The sequence below is a fragment of the Hylobates moloch genome, unplaced genomic scaffold, assembly GCF_009828535.3.
Source record: "Hylobates moloch isolate HMO894 unplaced genomic scaffold, HMol_V3 SCAFFOLD_10, whole genome shotgun sequence".
Classification (NCBI taxonomy): domain Eukaryota; kingdom Metazoa; phylum Chordata; class Mammalia; order Primates; family Hylobatidae; genus Hylobates; species Hylobates moloch.
Window position 1 is genome coordinate 65,326,331 of NW_026652285.1, and position 19,999 is coordinate 65,346,329.

Sequence of the window (19,999 nt, forward strand, 5' to 3'; positions counted from 1 at the left end):
CAGCAACAATTGCTAAGTAATTGATGTTTGCATTTTTGATAGTCTACCTAGAGACTTAATGAGTTCAGTGTAACTTAATCTTCTCAGTGATGATCCAGAAGTAGAAAGAAAGAGGTCTGCCTCTATTTCAAGGATATTCTGGGGTAATGTCAATCAACGTGAACAATTTTAGTGATAAATTTCAAATGTTTAAGTTGGAAGTGTTTTATTCATGAAATATTGGTCTAGTAGTATCAGTATCATGGCTCAGTGTGTCACTGTCAATGTGTAGAGATAATGTTAAAATCTAATGTTAACTTGTCACATCAATAAGAGTCTTGTTTTATGGTCGGGTACGGTGGCTCACGCCTGTAATCTCAGCACTTTTGGAGGCCAAGGTGGGTGGATCACCTGAGGTCTGGAGTTCAAGACCCACCTGGCCAACATGATGAAACCCTATCTCTACTAAAAGTACAAAAATTAGCCAAGCGTGGTGGTGGGTGCCTGTAATCCCAGCTACTTGGGAGGCTGAGGCGGGAGAATCTCTTGAACCTGGGGGGCAGAGATTGCAGTGAGCTGAGATCACTCCATTGCACACCAGCCTGGGCAACAAGAGTGAAACTCCGTCTCAAAAAAAACCCAAAAAACAAAAAACTTGTTTTTTAATAAAAAATGAAGCTGATGAATTTTTATTAAGAAATGAGTTCATAAGAACAAATACAATAAAATGACTTGATATCTCCTAAAGAAGCTACATAATATTGAATCTCCATCTTTTGTTCTGTCTTCACTATTATTTATTTGCTACTTCTCTTTTCAACATTTTTAGCACTTTATTCAAAGCCAATGCAGATTCACAAGTGGAAATGTTAATCTCACCTCTTGAAAGAAGCTGCCCAGTTCCAGAAGTGTGAGTACGGAGAAGAAGGAAGAATTGCAGCTGTTTCTGCAGTCATTTTATCCCAATATTCTTTTGTATGTTTGCAAGTTGGGGCATGTTAGTGTAGTACGTATTCAAAAAATGTTTTAATTATGCATAAAACTGAGGACAAGAGGTTTAATTAAATTGATCATAGCCCACAAATGATTAGATTCAGTCCTGGAACTTTTTGTTTTTTTTGAGACAGAGTCTCTGTCAGCTGGGATTGCAGTGGCACAATCATGGCTCACTGCAGCCTCTAACTCTTGGGTTCAAGCATTCCTCCCCACCTCAGTTTCCCAAGTAGCTGGAACTACAGTTGTGTACTACCACACTCAGCTAATTTTTTTTTTTTTTTTTAGTTTCTGCAGAGACAGAGTCTCAGTATGTTGCCTAGGCTGGTCTCAGACTCCTGGGCTCAAGAAATCTTCCTGCCTTGGCCTCCCAAAGTGAGTGCTGGGATATTTAAGAGCACTATTTAGAAAAAGGAAACCTTATCTGTTGTTCCATCATCCAAACATAATCAGTACTTACATTTTGACTTGATCTCTCCCACTCTGTATTTTTGCCTGTGGGTTGTTTTGTTTTGTTTTTGAGACGAAGTTTCACTCTTGTTGTCCAGGCTGGAGTGCAATGGTGCGATCTTGGCTCACTGCAACCTCTGCTTCCCGGGTTCAAGTGCTTCTCCTGCCTCAGCCTCCTGAGTAGCTGGGATTACAGACACTTGCCACCATGCCCAGCTAATTTTTTTTTTTTGAGACGGAGTTTCACACTGTTGCCTAGGCTGGAGTGCAGTGGCACGATCTCAGCTCACTGCAAGCTCCGCCTCCCGGGTGCACACCGTTCTCCCTCCTCAGCCTCCTGAGTAGCTGGGACTGCAGGCGCCCACCATCACGCACAGCTAATTTTTTGTATTTTTAGTAGAGACAAGGTCCGTGTTAGCCAGGATGGTCTCGATCTCCTGACCTTGTGATCTGCCCGCCTCGGCCTCCCAAAGTGCTGGGATTACAGGCGTGAGCCACTGTGCCTGGCCGCCCAGCTAATTTTTTGTATTTTTTTTTTTAGTAGAGACGAGATTTCACCATGTTGGTCAAGCTGGTCTTGAACTCCTGACCGCAGGTGATCCACCCACCTCGGCCTCCCAAAGTGCTGGGATTACAGGTGTGAGCCACTGCACCTGGCCCATTTATTTTTTAAATTATATTTAAATACATTTTGTGCTATAAATGTTTATGTTCTAACTCACTGAATGGTAAAATTGTGAAGGGAGAAAAGGTGGTTTTATATCCTCCTGAAGCATGTGGCACAGGGTCATAGATACAGGCAATGCTTACTTAAATATATGATTTAATGTAACTTTTCATTTTAAAACATAAGTTACATTTTGATAGCTAGGATTCTCCAAAAATGTTTTGGCTGCAAAAGCACTGAGTCAAGGATCCAGGAGATGAATTCTGGCTCCTCGTCATTAATACACTTGGAAGGCTGGTATACACAGAGATTTCCCCAGCATTTTATAGTAATAATTTGTCAGGTCATAACAACAAGAGCTACTTGATACCACCAGAAATTTGTCAGGTAAACATCCAAGGAGAGCCAATAAAGAAAAAAATACATTTTAGCCACCTAGAAATACAAGCCATTCTAAAGGTTGTACTTATAAAAAAAAAAAAAAAAAAAAAAAGGAAAAATTGACAGATTACCTTGTGGTGGGACCATACTAGAAACAGCCTGTTGCCTAAGGCATGACATCCCTTTCCTTCTCCCACTTTTCCTCTTATCAACCAAAGACAGAAACTGAGAACCTTGGATTCAGGTGGCTAAAAGCCTGAAGTAAAACAAAACAAAAAATTTTAACTTTAAGTATTGAGGAAATGCCAGGTCTAGCAAATATAATGCTAGGCGTAGATTACTTACTGGTTAGTGAACAAACTTCTAGATACAGTGGGAAAATAGAAGGTAATTAAATAAATTTTACATTCAATTTTTTTTGTCAGTTGGGTAATGTGCCAATATAGCAAGGTTTGAGGGAAGCATATCTCACACAAGTGTGAAGACAGTCATCGTACTTATGACCTACAAAAGAATCTATATATGTTAATATAAATATATGATAAATAGATAAATTTTGTATATATTTTTCATAATTTGGTCCAATTGGGAATTCACATTTTATATGCTAATTTATGTTCTAAAGAATTTATCTACAAAAAGACTTAAAGGGCACTAATTGGCTTCGGTGCCTCTTGATAATATCAGTTTTAATTCAACTTTAACATTTGTTAAAATGCACTAATTTACAAAACTTTATGGACTTGATCAATACTGAGACTTAAGTTATACCTGGGAATCTCACTAAATTTAAACAGTTTTTTCCTATAATCTTGAGAAGGTATCCAAATATAAATTTTAAAAAATGAGTATGCTTCACTTTAACTGTAGCCTTTCCTAGATTTCCCTTAGTGATATACCCATTTACGTAAAACAGTCTGTGTTGAATATAGGTGCTCTGACACAATAAATAAATTAATGCCTTTGGTGCTTACAATTTGGCTTGATAAAATGGCACCCCATGAGCTCCTAGCTGAACCAGGGCCTTCAATGATTAAAACTAATTATGTAAAACCTAATTATTAAAGGGATGGTTATTGCCACTGCTTATCCATCTAATAGCCCAATAATTTTCTTGTTGTTTCCAAATCTGAAAAAAAAAATATGAAGGGTATCTTATGATGAGTTGCTGCAAGCCTAATGCTGTGTTCCCATCCATCAGGGCCCCCATACTCAACACCTAATATTAAAATTACTGACTTCATCTGATTAACAGTTGGAAAATCTTTTGCTCTTATAGAATTGGCTGAGTTGCTGTTTAGTGTCTATTTCAACAGCCTCTCAGCTGCAAATTGCTTCCACCTCTGAAGGGACACCGTATACCTTCCCAGGCTACCCATGGGGGATCACCACTACTTTGTCATCACACACAGTGTTTGCAGACAAGATCTAAAGACATTCACCTTCTCCAGGAACACAGGTGTGACACTACATTGACATTCTTCTCCAAGGATATTCACTTGATACATGCATTAAGGACACTTAAGACCAATATTTCTTTGTACTTTGAGGTTCTGGTGGCAACATTTACGAATCTTACTTCTTAATTTACACCAAGCACTTCTGTGTGTGCCCTTAAAAACAAAAACAAACAAAAAACCCCTTCATTGTAGAGATTGGCAGCATTTTGTAATGCCTCCTGGAGTCTCTCAACACTTATTTTGGCCATTAGTTGCCCCAGGACTTCTGATGAGAGATAGTTCCCCTTTTGGCCTCATGCTTTATGTTTATATTTGTTATAAACAACAAATAACTGGATACCTACTGAGCTGTCTTGGATAGAGGCTTTCATAGACCTTGAACCTGTGACCCTCACACTCAGCTGCCCATTATGCTTTGGGCCATGGTAACAGCACCCCACAAGCTTGACATAGCCACCAAGGCCTACCTAAGACAGGATGGAACCAAACCTGGGCCCTCTGGTATACTTCACCTGCAGGAGGGGGTAGCATCCCCAGTCCTCAGTTTCTTGCCAGATGTCAGGGTGCTGGAGGAGGTCACTCCTCTTCCAGACACCTTCACTACCTGGGAAGCTACTTGGGATTAACTGAGTAAACAGTAATGGGAGTTTGTCTATGTGAATGGCACTGCAACCATCATACATGATGGAGCTTAATAGAATGTTGCTGCTTTCCATCCCTTAGCCAACATGTCCCAAATAAAGGATGGGGCTCAAGGAACAACCCCCTTGGCCAAAACTTCAGACAGTCATCTTAGCAATGATGCCTTGGTCAACAAACACCATCTTCTCATTTATTATAAACTATTAGGCCATTACCAAAAATGCTCATAAACTGACTGCCTCTCCTAAGGCATGAAATTGACACATTTTTTTCACTCTTCTTCCTAAACTCACTGTCTCGTTAGCCTATAATCCTGGTATTATTTCTTGCTCTCTGCTCAAAGATACAAGTCCACACTAAAGGGAACTCTGATTCGGGTTACTAAAATTAGTGAAGATTATTGCTTTCCCCAGGAGGCATCAGCCCCATATCAGTCAACTGGTGACCTCTAGGGGAGAGAACCACCCACTCCTTAGTGTCTTTTTCTGCTACCACCCTCCAGACATCACAATCTCCCACCCTGCATCTCTAAACATAACCACCACAACCAGCCTTTCCCCTTACAGTCAATAGATCTCCACAACTCAACTGATTGTCTTGCCTTACTTTTAAATATGATGCTGAGACATCAAGGGCTGAATTATAGTGAGTGCTTCTTATTTTATGTTGCCTTAACATCCATTTTTAAATATAAATTTAACTTTCTCATGCAAGAAGCAAGGCTCAGTCATCCTTCACATGGTTTCCGATTCTACAACACACTCAAATGACTCAAGCTGGTAGCCAGAGATAAAAGTTAGAGGCGTGTCTTCTGGCTAGCAGACTGGGCTCCCTGCTTTTCCATCACTTTCTTTAAATGGATCATTCAAACATTTGCCTGTGAACTTAAAGTGACCCACACCCTATTTCCCAATATATACTGCTCATTGTCATGTGCTGTCTCTCTCTCTCTCTCTCTCTCTCTCTCTCCCCCTCTCCTCTCTCTCTCTCTCTGTCTGTCTGCCTACACTCTCTGAGCTCCATGTGTGTGGCTTCATGGCAAATACTAAAAAAAAACCCTCAAACTTTCCCATTGTGTTGTGTCATTGAAGCCTAAAATCCAACCCCTGATTGGCTACCCCAAGGAGACTCATGCAGGTGGATCCTCTGCTGGTGCTCTTCTGTCTGGGACTCTGGTGGCTTCTGGGTACAGAAGGTACCAGTGGAGTTGAAAAAAAATTCTGTGAGTTTCATCCAGACTCAGAGTAACATTTAAAAAAATGAGTTACTTAGGGCTGTAATCCCAGCACTTTGGGAGGCCAAGGGGGGCCGTATCACGAGGTCAGGAGATCAAGACCATCCTGGCTAACACAGTGAAATGCCGTCTCTACTAAAAAAATACAAAAAATTAGCCGAACGTTGTGGTGGGCACCTGTAGTCCCAGTTGCTCAGGAGGCTGAGGCAGGAGAATGGTGTGAACCTGGGAGGCGGAGCTTGCAGTGAGCCGAGATGGCGCCACTGCACTCCAGCCTGGGCAACAGAGCAAGACCCCATCTAAAAAAAAAATGAGTTACTTTTAATAGCCAAATTCCTAGAGACAGAAAGTAGAATAGGTCATCAGGAGCTGGGGAAGGGGTAATGGAGAGTTATTGTTCAATGGATCCAAAGTTTCTGGTTGAGATAATGAAAAAGTACAAGAAATGGATAGTGGTGATGGTTACACAACACTGTGAACGTGGTAATGCTACTGAACTGTACATTAACAAATGGATTAAATTGTAACTTTTGTGTTATGCATATTTTACCACCAAAATTAAAAGAATAATTTGAAAAAAACATGTACACAGTTGTTCATAATAGCACAATTTACAGTAGCCAAATGATGGAAACAAGACAAACGTCTACAAATGGAAAAATCGATAAACAATAATTCTGAATCAAATCAAGGGAACGTATCTAGGAGTTGCTGGGTCTGGACTGCAACTTTTAAAAATGTTTGTCCTTAGAGCCTTAGCTATACCTCTGTAAATATCATTAATCCAAAATAGGTCACATTCTCTAATGTTGTATTGGCTTATTCTTTGAATATAACAATTTATATGGCTAACATATTTAGGATACCTGAACATATTTTTATAAGTGAAATAGGTCAGATTTTCCTTTTTTAAAAAAATCAGGTTAAGTTTTAACATCACAGCTAGATTTATCATGGGAGATGGCAAGCTTTTCACATATTTAAATGTCCTAGAATAGTTTCTTAACTAGTGTACATTTTTAACTTTCTATTTCCACATGTTTGGTTTAGTAACTTGGAGGGAGGTATTAAACTTTAATTTACATTATGGAGGATTATTGGCCTAATAAGATTTTCTGCTTTTTTTAGATCAATACTAGTAATTTCATTTACTAGAAAGTTACAATTTTGTCTAGATATTTACATATATTATAATAAGTAATAGTGGTAATTTTAAAACTATTAAAATCTTATACATTTGTCATGGCCATTGCTCTCATTTATTAAATTGTAGACTTGTAACTTTTTATTTGACAATTAAAAATTGTGTCTATTTAAGGAGTACAATTTAGTGATTTGATATATACTTACATTGTGAAATAATCACCAAAATGATGCTAATTAATATCCATTATATCATATAGTTACCATTTTCTTTCTTTTTTTCATGAGAACACTTAAGATATACCCTCTTAGAAAATTTTAAGTATATAATGTAAAGCATTGTTAACTATATTGACAATGTTGTTTATGGAGAATATATTAGCTATCCAGAGCACATTAATCTGTATAATTGAAGCTTTACTGTCTTTGCAAATTTTAAATATATAATATATAGTATTGTTAACTACATTGACAGTATTGTATATCCAGAATATATTAGCTATCTAGAACTTACTCATCTTATATAGTTGAAAGTTCATACCATTTGACCAATATCTTCCTACTTCCCCCTCCCTCCAGCCACTGTTAACCACCATTCTACTCTCTATTTCTATTAGTTCAAAAAATCTTCCATACTTTCTTTATGCATTCATCTGTTGACAGATACTTAGATTGTTTCTATATCTTGGCTATTGTGGACAGGGCTGAATAAAGATGGGAGTGCGTATATGTCTTTGGGATACTAATAGATGCAGAAGGCAGGTAAGGGGGAGGGTCCCCACAGAAATCTCTAACCTGCCTGTGCACAGGGAGAATGGGGTGGGAGCCACAGGAATTTGGTACTGTGTGCAGGAGGGAGGAGTCTGACCTCTTTGGTTCCTGTGTGGTGGCCCTGGAATCAGTCTGTGAGATGAGGGCCTATTAGCAGCAACTCCTCTCTCTTTCCTCAGTTTTTTTTTTCTTTTTTCCTTTTTGTCCAATAAATTCCATTCCCCTCACCCTTCGATGTGTCTGTGTGCCTAACTTTTACTGGTCGTGTGACAAGAACCAGGTTTTAGCTGAACTAAGGAGCAAAGTTCTGCAACATTTTGGTGCCCAATGTGGGGCATGAGAGAAAGGGTGAGTAACATGCAAACCAAAAGATCATTTTCCCTTTTGCTTCTAAGACATTTTGTCCTCAGACTTGTGAGGGTAAAATAAATTATTCCTCCCTCCCCACCATCACTCAGAAATGTCAGCCTTTTCCTTGATTTTGGGTAGGAATAAGAGGTTCTTCTCCCAGGCATCTTTCCAACCCTGCATTTTAAACCTTTTTTTTTTTTCCTTTTGTAAGGTTGGTCTTAAGCTGTAGCCAATCTAGTGTTCTTTGCGTATCTTTCTGTATGGTCAGTAGCAAACTTTGCTGCGTGCCTCCATCTTTTTTTATATCCTTGGAAACATGACTTGTAACCACGTGGCAATGCTTTGTTTAGCCTCTGCCATTTTAAAATGGCAGCCCAGGTTCAGTCCTGACTTAGGAAATGAGTCCTTTCTGGTTTAATATCTGGGTGACCCTTGCCACTTGTTGATTCTCTTCCCCTCCACAAACCGCCTTGGATTTTCCTTTCTCTGAAACTTTAGGATAAAGTCTGAAAGCCAGAAGCATTGGTCACTTGGCATGGCTAAAGTCAGATACCAAGGGATTTAAAAGGATTTTCTTAAACAGCACTCAGTGTAATTAAAAGTGGATGTCCAAATTATAGATATATTTAAAAGGCCTATATGTTTTCCTCTGATTGGATCTTGCTTTACTGGAAAAGGGTTTTTTCTCAGTCAACTGAATTCTTATTCTCCATTTTGTCTTGCCATGCTTAATCCATGCATGAGAGGCCCTAGGATAACTCCTAGGGGCATGAGACTCCTTGGGAAAAACAGAGAAGGCACCACTGACCCCATTTGAGGAAGAAACCTGTTTTCCTCATGGAACCCCAGGAATTAAAAATAGATAGATCCCTCTCAAAATCTGTTTTTGCCTCCCAGTTATGCCTGTTTATTAGGCCTTAGAAGCTGCATGTCTCTTAAAGGGTTCCATCTGGAGGCCAATAATCCAATAAAGAGACTGGCAAATGAAAAATCTTATGGCTACTGGGTTTTCTTCTGCCTGTTCGTTGTAGTTACGTATGTGTTGTGTGTGTGATGTCTATAAAAAAGGAGCTCTAATTAATTGACTTAAAAAAGATAAGCACTTGGATCAAATATTTTTTAAAGGGAAAATAACAGTTGTGGTACCTTTCAGTTCACATGACTTTAATCTTTGGGAAATAAAAACAGCCTTAAAGATTATTGGTAAAATGCAGATGCTGAGAAAATGTAAAATTTGCCTAGGGTTAAAGGATTGTTTTGAATTAGATAAGATAAAGCTAAAAGTTCAAAAACGTTGTGAAAGGAGTGTAAAAATTAATCTCGCAAAAGACATTTTGTGTATGAACATATTAACTAAATTCAAAAGGGTATTATATGGTTTTTGTGTATGTTGAGCATTGAAATAAAACCACAACAAGGTACTCTTAAGGCACTAATCTGCTCTTTAGAAAAACTTTGTAAAGGATTATAAAAGGTTTTTGCTTTTTAAACATTTCTGAGTCATCATTTTGGCAAAATAAATAATTTATGGTAATCTGGAGTTCTATTTCATAATATCAAGTGTTTTAAACCTCTAACATATTCAAGAGGCTTCGAAAATCAAACTCCAGTTTCAAAATTGTCTTTCCTGACACCTGGCTTTTTGGATGCTACAGAGGGCTCCTGGAGCATCCAGAAGAGAGGTAAACAGAATTATTTGACATGTTTAGGTATGTGAGATTGCCAAAGTGATGTTTAATCTTCAGGTTTTATTTTAGGGAATAATATTAGTTATGTTCCAAAACTGTATGGGACGTCTAAAATTCTAACATCTGAGTATATGCTGTCAATCATAATTAAGGTTGTTACGTTATTGTAAACCACAGAGATAACCAAATTTATTTGTCAGTCATGTTTCTGACTGTAACTACCCTGGACATCTTGTTGCTCATAGACAATTGTTGTCTTGTTTTGATCCTTTTGAAAAGATGGTTTATAATCAGTTATAGAACTTTGACAGGTGCTCTCAAATGCAGGCTTCTGGTAAGTTTGGAGATTGTGACATTGGAATAAAGAAAAAATGTACAGGACTCATGAAGAGCTGAAATGTCACAAATATCAAGCAAAACAAGAGTTAACTGAATGGACTGAACTAATAGAAAGCTGAAGCAATCTTTTCTGACTTTTGTTTGGAACATTGCTGATCCTTGTTTTGTTTTTCGGAGTCAAGGAAATTTATTTTTAACTATTTATGGCCTTTAATAATTCAGTTAGCTCTACTCCTGTGAACAAATTTGGAGCATACTTCTCTCTCTGCCTGGCTTCTCCAGAATTTAGAAACTACTTTTGAGTATTCTTAACTTGTGGCAATATAGTTGTTTGCATCAGTGCAGTAAGAATCCATTTTCTTTTGCAACAGGATGCAATTGGAGAAACTGGTTGTTTCACCAAGGCTTCGACTGGAAGGGCATGCTTCCCTTTAAGGAGTTAAGCTCAACTTGCAAAGCCAATACAAGCCCCTTGGGAAAACTTGACTCATATCTTGTCTACACAGTCCCTGTACAGGGTTCCTGACCTATGGTAAGTGAAGAATGTCACTTTCTTTTTTTTTATTTATTTATTACACTTAAAGCTCTGAGACACATGTGCAGAACATGCAGGTTTGTTACATAGGTATACATGTGCCATGGTGCTTTGCTGCACCATCAGCCTGTCATCCAGATTTTAAGCCCCACATGCATTAGGTATTTGTCCTAATGCTCTCCTTCCCCTTGCCCCCCACCCCACAACAGGCCCAGGTGTGTGATGTTCCCCTCCCTGTGTCCGTGTGTTCTCATTGTTCAACTCCCACTTACAAGTGAGAACATGCAGTGTTTGGTTTTCTGTTCCTGTCATAGTTTGCTGAGAATGATGGTTTCAGCTTCATCTATGTCCCTGCAAAGGGCATGAACTCAAGAACATCACTTTCTGATAGGCCCAGGAACCAAATCCTTTTGGGACCTCAAGAAGAGGGGAGTTTACCCAACCCAAAGGTATTTGAGGGTACAAACCCATGGCTGAGGTTGGCTTCAGAAAGTCCTATCTGAGATTCCTTGTGGAACAGAGTTCCATCAAAGCCAATGTCAAAGAAATAATTATTCTTGTTGTACTTTATGCAAATAATTGGGTGAATTATAAGACTAAAGTCTATTTTGCAAACAACTCAGTTCTATCATGATTTGTTTTTAACAAAAATGAGGACTGGAGAGAAATTATGTTTCAAAACTTGTCATACATTTGTAATTAAATTCTAGACTCATTAGTGTTTTTAAGGTTTGCCTGCATTTTAGACTAACCCTACTTATTCCTGTGAACCAACCAGCAATCTCCAGCTGCAGCTCATAAGGAACAAAAGGGATGGGTGATGTAAAAATCTGGATCAGTATTCTAGTTCTGAGCAATTATCCTGCAAATCCTGGCAGTTGATGGGAATAAATAGGATGCCCATCACCTGGAGGTTTTCCCTTTTGGGAAACAAGACCAAGGGAGCTAACCAAAGCCAAGCCCCATGCACCTAAATCTTAGCAAGCATAACTATAGCCACCAGTTATCTGACTGTGTCACTGGACTTCCTTTTCTCTCCCTTGTTGGAGGAGTACTCAATCTCACAGCTTCCCTTAGCATTCAGCTTATGGTAAGGAGTCTATACAACCCCCTAAGACACATTTTTGGTTTCAAACTCAATCCCAAGCTTCGGATCAAAGCCCTAGGAGAGAAAATTGGATCTGAGGGATCCAGAGGCAGATGATAATGGAAGTTAAAAGACACAGTGCAAATGAGCATGACTAATTCCTGCCAATTAAGCCAAGCGTCCTGTTTCATGGATAAAGGTCATTCTAGTATCCATGGCATAAACGAGGTCTAGGGAATTCAAAGGCTACTGACAGGAGGGGAGATAAGGCATATGGGTGAGTAAGAGTGGGTGCTCCCACTCCCTATTCACCCTGTTAACATAGGTGAAAGCTGGTTTGACACCCATGGGCAGCACCCTGTCATGATTGCTAGGACTCAGAGATATATGGATGAAAGAGAGAAAGAGCAATGCCACAGTTTCTCTCCCTCACATACCCTGGGTATCTGCTAGGAAGAGAAGGGAACCTGGGTTGACTCACTCCCCTCTTTCTAGATGGGTAGCCATTCATCTTCAGTATGTACCCCATTCAAATGCATCCTGAACCTCTAAGACTTCTTTGAAAAAAATGCCTTCTTCTTCCTCCCCTGTCCTTTCTTCACAGGGATAATTGGTAATTGTGTCTCGATACTATGAGACACTACCCTTGGATGTATCCTCCAAACTGGGAAAAGTTAATTTCCAAAATCTTAAGCTCATTGGCTTAGGATTGGGCTTAGGGGGAAGGGAACCCAGAAACCTGACATGCCAGCAAGGGAGTAAAAGTATTTTTATGAGTCGGGCTTTTGGCCTCCCTCTCCCTGTGCAAACTGGCAAAATGCCTCTAGATTTTTGAACTGTGCCTCCCTCATCTTACTGCATTTTGGTACATGTTTTCTAATAATCTGGCTTGTCTCTTCTCACCTTCAGGCCATCAAACTCCAATTGGTCATGCAACCCAAGATGATCTCAGACGATGACCCCTTCTGCCAGGGACCCTTAAATAGACCTCTGAGGGAGATCTGATGGTGTTTTCCCAAAACAGTGCTCCCTGTCGTCAGGAAGCAGTTAAGATTGGTCTTTATCCTTATCCTTGTCCTTGTCCTTGTCCTTGTCCTCGTCCTCGTCCTCATACTCGTCCTCGTCCTTATCCTTATCCTTATTCTAATGGCAGTTAGATGGGGGGAATGATAGATGCAGGAGGCAGGTAAGGGGGAGAGTCCCCAGAGAACCTCTGACCTGCCTGCACACTGGGAGAATGGGGTGGGGCCATGGGTAATTCATGCCATTTGCAGGGGGGAGGAGCCTGGTCTCTTCAGTTCCTGTATGTGTGTGTGGTCTGGAATCAATCTATGAGGTGGGAGACCCATTAGCAGGACTTCTTCTCACTTGGCTGGTAGTTTTTTACTTCTTTTCCTTTTTGCCCAATAATTCCATTCCACTCACCCTTCAAAGTGTCTGTGTGCCTAACTTTTCCTGGTTGTGTGACCAGAACCCTGCTTTAGCTGAACTAAGGAGAAAAGTTCTACATCAGTAGCCCTCTGTGGAGTGTTTACAGGGGCTTATGGCAAAAGCCTGTGGGCACCTCACAATAAGTCCTGGGACTTTGGACTGGAGAATTTCCACTTGATGGGCATTTACTGCCTTCCTATGGGATGTTAACTGAAGCTACCCCTATGCTAATGGAAATAACAGTGCCCAAAAGAGTTCCATGATGAGATAGAAATGATTTATATAGGATATGGCTACCTGGAGAGTGCAAGAAGGAGATACTCATGAGCAGGGAGCATATTTTTAACCTAGGACTGCCTCTGGAACTATGTGATGAACTGCTAGATTCTACAATGCCCAATAAATAGCTCTCATTTCTTTAGAAGAAGTGAACAAACAACATCCTGTTTGGAAGGCTGCTATTCTGATTAAAGAAAAATCAAGAAAATCTTATTCTTTTGAATTACTTATAGCTTACAAGGATTGAGTAAACTATTTTGTGAGCAAAATTTACTCTTGTCTCTACCTGAGTTCTCCAAAATTTGGAAGCTATTTGTGGGTATTCATATTTTATGGAAACAGAATTATTTGCATAAGTTCAGTAAGGATCTGTTTTGTTTTGTAACAGGACACAATCAGACACTGGTTATTTTACCATGGCTTTGATTGGACCAGCATAGTTTTAGAGTGACCAGACTGAGGAATGGAGGTCATGAGCCAACAAGAAGCCCGTTGGAAAGATTGGCCTAGTACCTTGACTAAAATGTTCCTTTACAAGGTTTCTGACCTGTGGCAAATAAAGAATGACACTTTCTAATAGGCCAAGGAACCTCAAGATACTTTGGGAACTTGAAAAGAGAAGAATTGGTACAGATAGTAAGAGCACAGTCTAATAGAAAATCCTTGGCTTGGCTTCTGGCCCCAAGGCTTTTAAAAAGTTGACTTTAGAATTCCTTATAACAGTTCTAGCAAAGCCAACTTAAAAGGAGTCCATGTGGATAATTATTATTCTTACTATACTTTATGCAAATAATCAGGCCAAGTATAATGAGACTACCATTTGTTTTTGACTTACATATGGGGCACTCCTGGGCAGCAGGAGGACGTCTCCAGAAAGCCACCCTGCCACCTGTCTCTTAAGCTGCTTTTAAGCTGATTTTCTGGCTCTTTGCCTACTGCATGCAATGAGACCGGTTTTTCTTGGTATGTTTTCAGATATGGTCTAGGATGTTTGGGTTCTTAGGGACACCTGCTTGTCATTTGGGCACCATGGCCTTGGCTTATGGCCTGGCCTTCAGGGTTCAAGCACTGGACATGTACTCTTAAGTAACTGGATGGGGAACCCGTTGTCCTACAAAAGAATTAACTAGATTTTAATGAAACATTCTTTAGAGAAATGGGTCTTTAAAATTGTGGAAAACTTCAGGTTTACATGTTTGGAGAAAGGTCAAAAGAGAGTCAATAAAATATATTAATCCTCATTCAGTTTCTTCTACATTCAAAAACTTCAATTTGGAATAATATTTTTATTTATACACAATAGCCTCTGTTGGAGAAGAATATTTCTAAAAATTTTTTAAGAAAAAAAAAAAAGAGCTTAAACTCATTTTGATTGTAGGAAGAACCCAAAGTCAGATTCCGTATATTTCCTGCTTGGTTAGTAAGCCATTAAAATAATATTCAAATTCTTAGAGATAAATGAGCCTCTTCTATTATATCTGCTGTTATTCTTAGATAATATAATACATTTCAATAATGTATTGCCCTTTCAGCTGTTCCAAATTCCTTTTATTATTTCTCTGTTTCTATTTGGAATCTTCTTTTCTTTCTTTCTTTTTTTTTTTTTTGAGACAGAGTCTTGCTCTGTCGCCCAGGCTGGAGTGCAGTGGCGCAATCTCGGCTCACTGCAAGCTCTGCCTCCTGGGTTCAGGCCATTCTCCTGCCTCAGCCTCTCCGAGTAGCGGGGACTACAGGTGCCCGCCACCACGCCCGGCTAATTTTTTGTATTTTTAGTAGAGACAGGGTTTCACCGTGGTCTCGATCTCCTGACCTCGTGATCCGCCCGCCTCGGCCTCCCAAAGTGCTGGGATTACAAGCGTGAGCCACCGCGCCCGGCCTGGAATCTTCTTTTCTACCTGAAAAACTCTCTTTAGTATTTGTTTTTGAGCAGAGATGAAAGTGTCGAATTCTATTTTTTTGTTTGTCTCAAAATATCTTGACTTCGTCTTTATTTTTGAAGGATATTTTCACTGGGCATAGGCTTAGAGGTTGGGAGTTATTTTCTTTTAGCACTTTAAAAACATCATTCTGTTATCTTCTGGCTTCCACTAGTTATGTTCAGAAGTTAGTTCAACTTTAGTTCCTTTAGTTAATTTGTCTTTTTTTCTCTGCCTCCTTCTATAGTTTTCTCTTTGTCTTTGTTTTTCAGCATTTTTGCTGTTATGTGCATTAGAGTGGTTTTCTTTGCACTTACACTGCTTGGGGCTCATAGAGATCCTTGAATCTGTGGGTTAATATTTTTCATCAGTTTGGAGAAACTATTGTCCATTACCTCTTCAAATTGCTATTCCGTATTTTTTCCCCTCTAGAATTTCACGTTAGATTTTTATACTGTGTTCAACCTACGTTAGTTTTGATTTTCAAAATCATTTCTTCTTTCTCTACTTCTAAGTGAATATTTTCTATTAACCTGACTTCTAGCTTATTAATCCAACTTTATTCTGAGCTTATTCTGCTATAATTCTGCTTATTAAAATCTCAATTTCAACTATTGCATTGTTTAGTTTTAGAGCTGCAATTAGATTTATTTTTATTGATTATAGTTCTATGGTGACATTTTAAAAATCATTTCATTAATTGTTGTCATCTGTTCCTCTATTTTCGTGAACACATTCATCTATTATTTTAAAGTCTTTGTTTTGATAACTTCAATATCTCTATCACCTATCATTTTCTTTAACTTTTTTCTCTGTATTTTGTCTATAGTCCTGTCTCTTGGCTTGAATAGTAATTTTTTATTAAATGCAAGATAATGAGTATGAAAGTTGTAGAGACTCCAGATGTGTTCTTCTAGGGAAGGTTTAACTGTGTTTTACTAGGCAGATGGTTTCAAATTGTATTAGAAAATATGTGATAATTATGCAATTTGAGCTTTTTCAGTAGCTCTTTGAGGGTATCTGTAAGAATTAACAATGTAGGTGTAATTTTTTGAAAAGTCTCTTTATGATTTTTCATTGCCCCTTTATATTTAGTGAAGCTTCAAAAATGAAAAACATGTCACTACTGAATTAGAAGTCAAAGGAAAGAAGGTGTGGATGGAAATAAAGAAGATAATAATGCTGACTGAGAAGTCACCTCAAGTAAGACATATCTTTGTTGGAAAGGAATGTCATGACACACTGAAAGGTCCTATTACTTTATTTCACTAAGTGTGATACACTGAGATTTTATATTATTTTATTTTATGAGAGTTTAATTTAGCAAAGCAATTATTCTTTTACTTAGGGTATGATTTAGTGGTCTGTCTTTGAGATATAAGGGGTAACTTACTAGTAATTTTACTTTCTCTCTCTTTAAATTCTAAAAGTAGAAAATATTAATTTATAAACTCAATATTAACTATTTGAGTCCACAAGTATTAGAGTGGAAAGGTAATTACACCTCATTTAACAGATAAGGTGACAGAGCCAGTAAGTACCTTGTCTAAGACCGATCATGACAGAGCTGGGACCATATATAGATCAGAGATCAGCAGAAGAAGTGCCAATGGTTATATTAATTGTGCCTTTTTATTTTCTATGCCTATATATCATGGGGCCTTGCTAACACTGGAGGGCAGCGTCTCCCAGGATTAATTAGCTCCTAGAGATAGCAAACGATTTTCCCAAGAGCACACCTTTTATATGCAAACCAACCAAATGAAAGCCTGCACCCCCAACCACCTCCTTTATTCAGCTCACACAGGGCCCTAACACTTTGGGCACTATCCCTTGCCCTAATTACCCCAGAACCAGGTGCCAGACACTAGACACAGCCCAGATACCCCAGAGCCCACCAACGTTATTCAAACTAGTCCATCCTAAACATGCTTACCTCACCTTGTTTTTCCTGTGGATATCACAATAAAGATTTTTGCCCATGTTTTCCTCTCACTCCCTCTGCCTCCTGACCATCCCTGGTGCTTCCCTATGTGGCTCCCTGTGGTGTGGCATGCCCCCTCCTCTTGGGAACTGTGAGTAACAAATTATCTGTTCAATATCAGTCGTCTCCTGGTCTTTTGGCCTCACCATACCTGAATAATAAGAAAACTAACATGTTGAAACAGTAGTGTCAAAGGAGATGATTGATGTGTCATTGAGCACCCCAGTGTACACTTGAGCTATGAGGTTCCCCATTGCAGTATTACTCAGATAACATCCTTCTGGGAAGAGTCACTGCAACTTCAGGCCTGAAATTAATTACAGATAATAGAGTTCCAAATTGTTGCCAAAGCAAAGGTAAGTGACATTTTTTCAGGCATGTTTCATCTCTACTTTCATGTTACCTTTTCTCTTTTAGGAATTCTACCTCTTCAGGTGCTTATCTTATGTCTCCTTCTCCTCATCTGGCCAATTAATTAGTTAATTAATCCTAACTGAGGTATAAATGTTAGTTCATGAGGGCAGGGGCATGGCTTTTGTTCATTCCTGTGGTTCTAGCCCTTAAAACAGTGAAAACTCCATAATATTGTGCTCAGAAAACAACTGTTGAATGAAGGATAATTAATTGAGGTGGGATTACTCTCAGGTCCTGGGTGGACTCATTGTCTTTAGTTATTACTGATCATGGCTTGACATTTTGTCAATAAGAATAAGAAATGGCATAAAAGAAAACGATCATGTCAGATACATATGCAGGGTCTAAGTCTCCAAGCTTTTTAAAAGAATCGCACTAGGCCAGCTGTGGTGGCTCACACCTACAATGCTAGAACTTTGGGAGGCTGAGGCAGCCAGATTGCTTGAGCTTAGGAGTTTGAGACCAGCCTGGGCAGCACAGTGAAAACTTGCCTTTACAAAAAAATACAAAAATTAGCTGGGCATGGTGGCACACACCTGTAGTCCCAGCTGCTTGGGAGACTGAGGTAGAAAGATCACATGAGCCCGGGAGTTTGAGGCTGCAGTGAGCAATGATTATACGACTGCACTTCAGCCTGGGCAACAGAGCTAGACCCTGTCCCCCCAAAAAAGAAAAAAAGAACCCCATTGCATTCATACTTTTTGTGAAACAATGTAGAAAAGCAGTTAAGAATATAGGCCTTGGAACTTAATTGCTTTAATTTAAATCCTTGTTTCTCCTACTTACTTACTACTAGTGTGACCTTGCACAGCTTACTTAACCTCTCTCTGCTTCAATTTCTCATCTGTCAAATAGGGATGATAATAATAGTATCTATCACAAAAGAGTTGCTAAATTACTCAGAGTTGCTAAATTACTTTTCCTGTGAAGCACACAGAGTCTTACACATAGTAAGCACCACAAAGATACTAAGCTATTATTATAGTTTTCCAAATACAGCTGGGACTAGAAGCCATCATCACATCAGCCCCCTAAAGGACCAGCTGGACTTGACTTAGTCACCACTGCTTTTCATAGACACCAGCATCATCCAATCGTGTACTTAGGTTGCAAATTGTATACTGTGTAGGTTTTTCCCAGTGTAAGCTGACATGTGACCTCAATTATCTTCAAGCTCATTGTCAGACCACAATGCCATACTGATCCTATAAAATCTTAGGAGCATAGTCATCTATACACAGTGTTTCCCACATGGCTGTTTATGTTCCTTTTATCATCCTTGCCCCACTGTATATAATGTGTCTTGTTTCTCTGGCTGCCTTCAGTATTTTCTCTTTCTCTTTGGTTTTTAACAGTTTGCCTATGATGTACCTAGGTATGGTTTACTTTACATTTACCCTTCTTGGGGTTTGATAAATGTCTTGGATCTGTAGGTCAGTGTTTTTTCATAATACTTGAGAAGTTTTAGGCCATTATGTTTTTTATTTTTTTCTGACCTCATTCCTCTCTTTTCTTTTTCTGGAACTCCAATTACACATATGTTAAACTTTTCAAATATTAATAGGCCTTTGAGATGTTGTTCCCTCCCTTTCTCCTTCCCTCCCTCCCTCCCTCCCTCCTCCCATCCATCCCTCCCTCCCTCCCTCCCTCCCTCCCTCTCTCCCTTCCTTCCCTTCCTTCCCTCCCTCTCTCTCTCTCTGTCCCTTCTTTCCCTTCCCTCCCTCCCTCCGTCCCTCCCTCCCCCCTCCCTTCCTTCCTTCCTTTCTTCTTTCCTTTCTTTTTTCTCTTTTTCTTTCTTCTTCTTTCTTTCTTTTTTCTTTCTTTCTTCTTTTTTGAGACAGGGTCTTGCTCTGTTGCCTAGGCTGGAGTACAGTGGTGCACTCATGTCCCACTGCAGCCTCAACCTCCCAGCCTCAGGCGATCCTCCTACCTGAGTCCCCCAAGTAGCTGGGACTACAGGCTACAGGTGTGCACAACTGTGCCTGGCTAATTTTTGTATTTTTTGTATAATGGGATTTTTCCATGTTGCCCAGGCTGGTCTTGACCTCCTGGGCTCAACTGATCCACCTGTCTTGGCCTACCAAAGTGTTGGGATTACAGACGTGATCCACTGTGCCCAGCTCAGTTCAATATTTTTCAACTTGGATTTTCTCTTTCTGTTCTTCAGAAAAATTTCTATTTATCTGTCTCTAGATTCATGAGCTCTTTCTTCTGCTATCTCCAATCTATTGTTGGGCTCATCCAGTGAATTTTAA

The 19,999-nt window shown here is 39.4% G+C and overlaps 1 protein-coding gene and 1 pseudogene across 7 annotated transcripts in view; one reads left to right on the forward strand and one right to left on the reverse strand.

Annotated features, from left to right (window-relative positions):
• FGD3 (FYVE, RhoGEF and PH domain containing 3) overlaps nt 1-19,999 on the forward strand; it is a 161,040-nt gene that overhangs the window by 20,914 nt on the left and 120,127 nt on the right. For all 7 annotated transcript variants that reach the window (XM_032164539.2, XM_058445949.1, XM_058445948.1 and 4 more), the window contains 3 exons: nt 10,470-10,630; nt 12,630-12,766; nt 16,442-16,549. The gene's annotated coding sequence lies outside the window, so the exon portion shown is untranslated. The remainder of the gene's footprint in view (nt 1-10,469; nt 10,631-12,629; nt 12,767-16,441; nt 16,550-19,999) is intronic.
• On the reverse strand, nt 2,890-2,986 carry LOC116476065 (small nucleolar RNA U13; annotated as a pseudogene).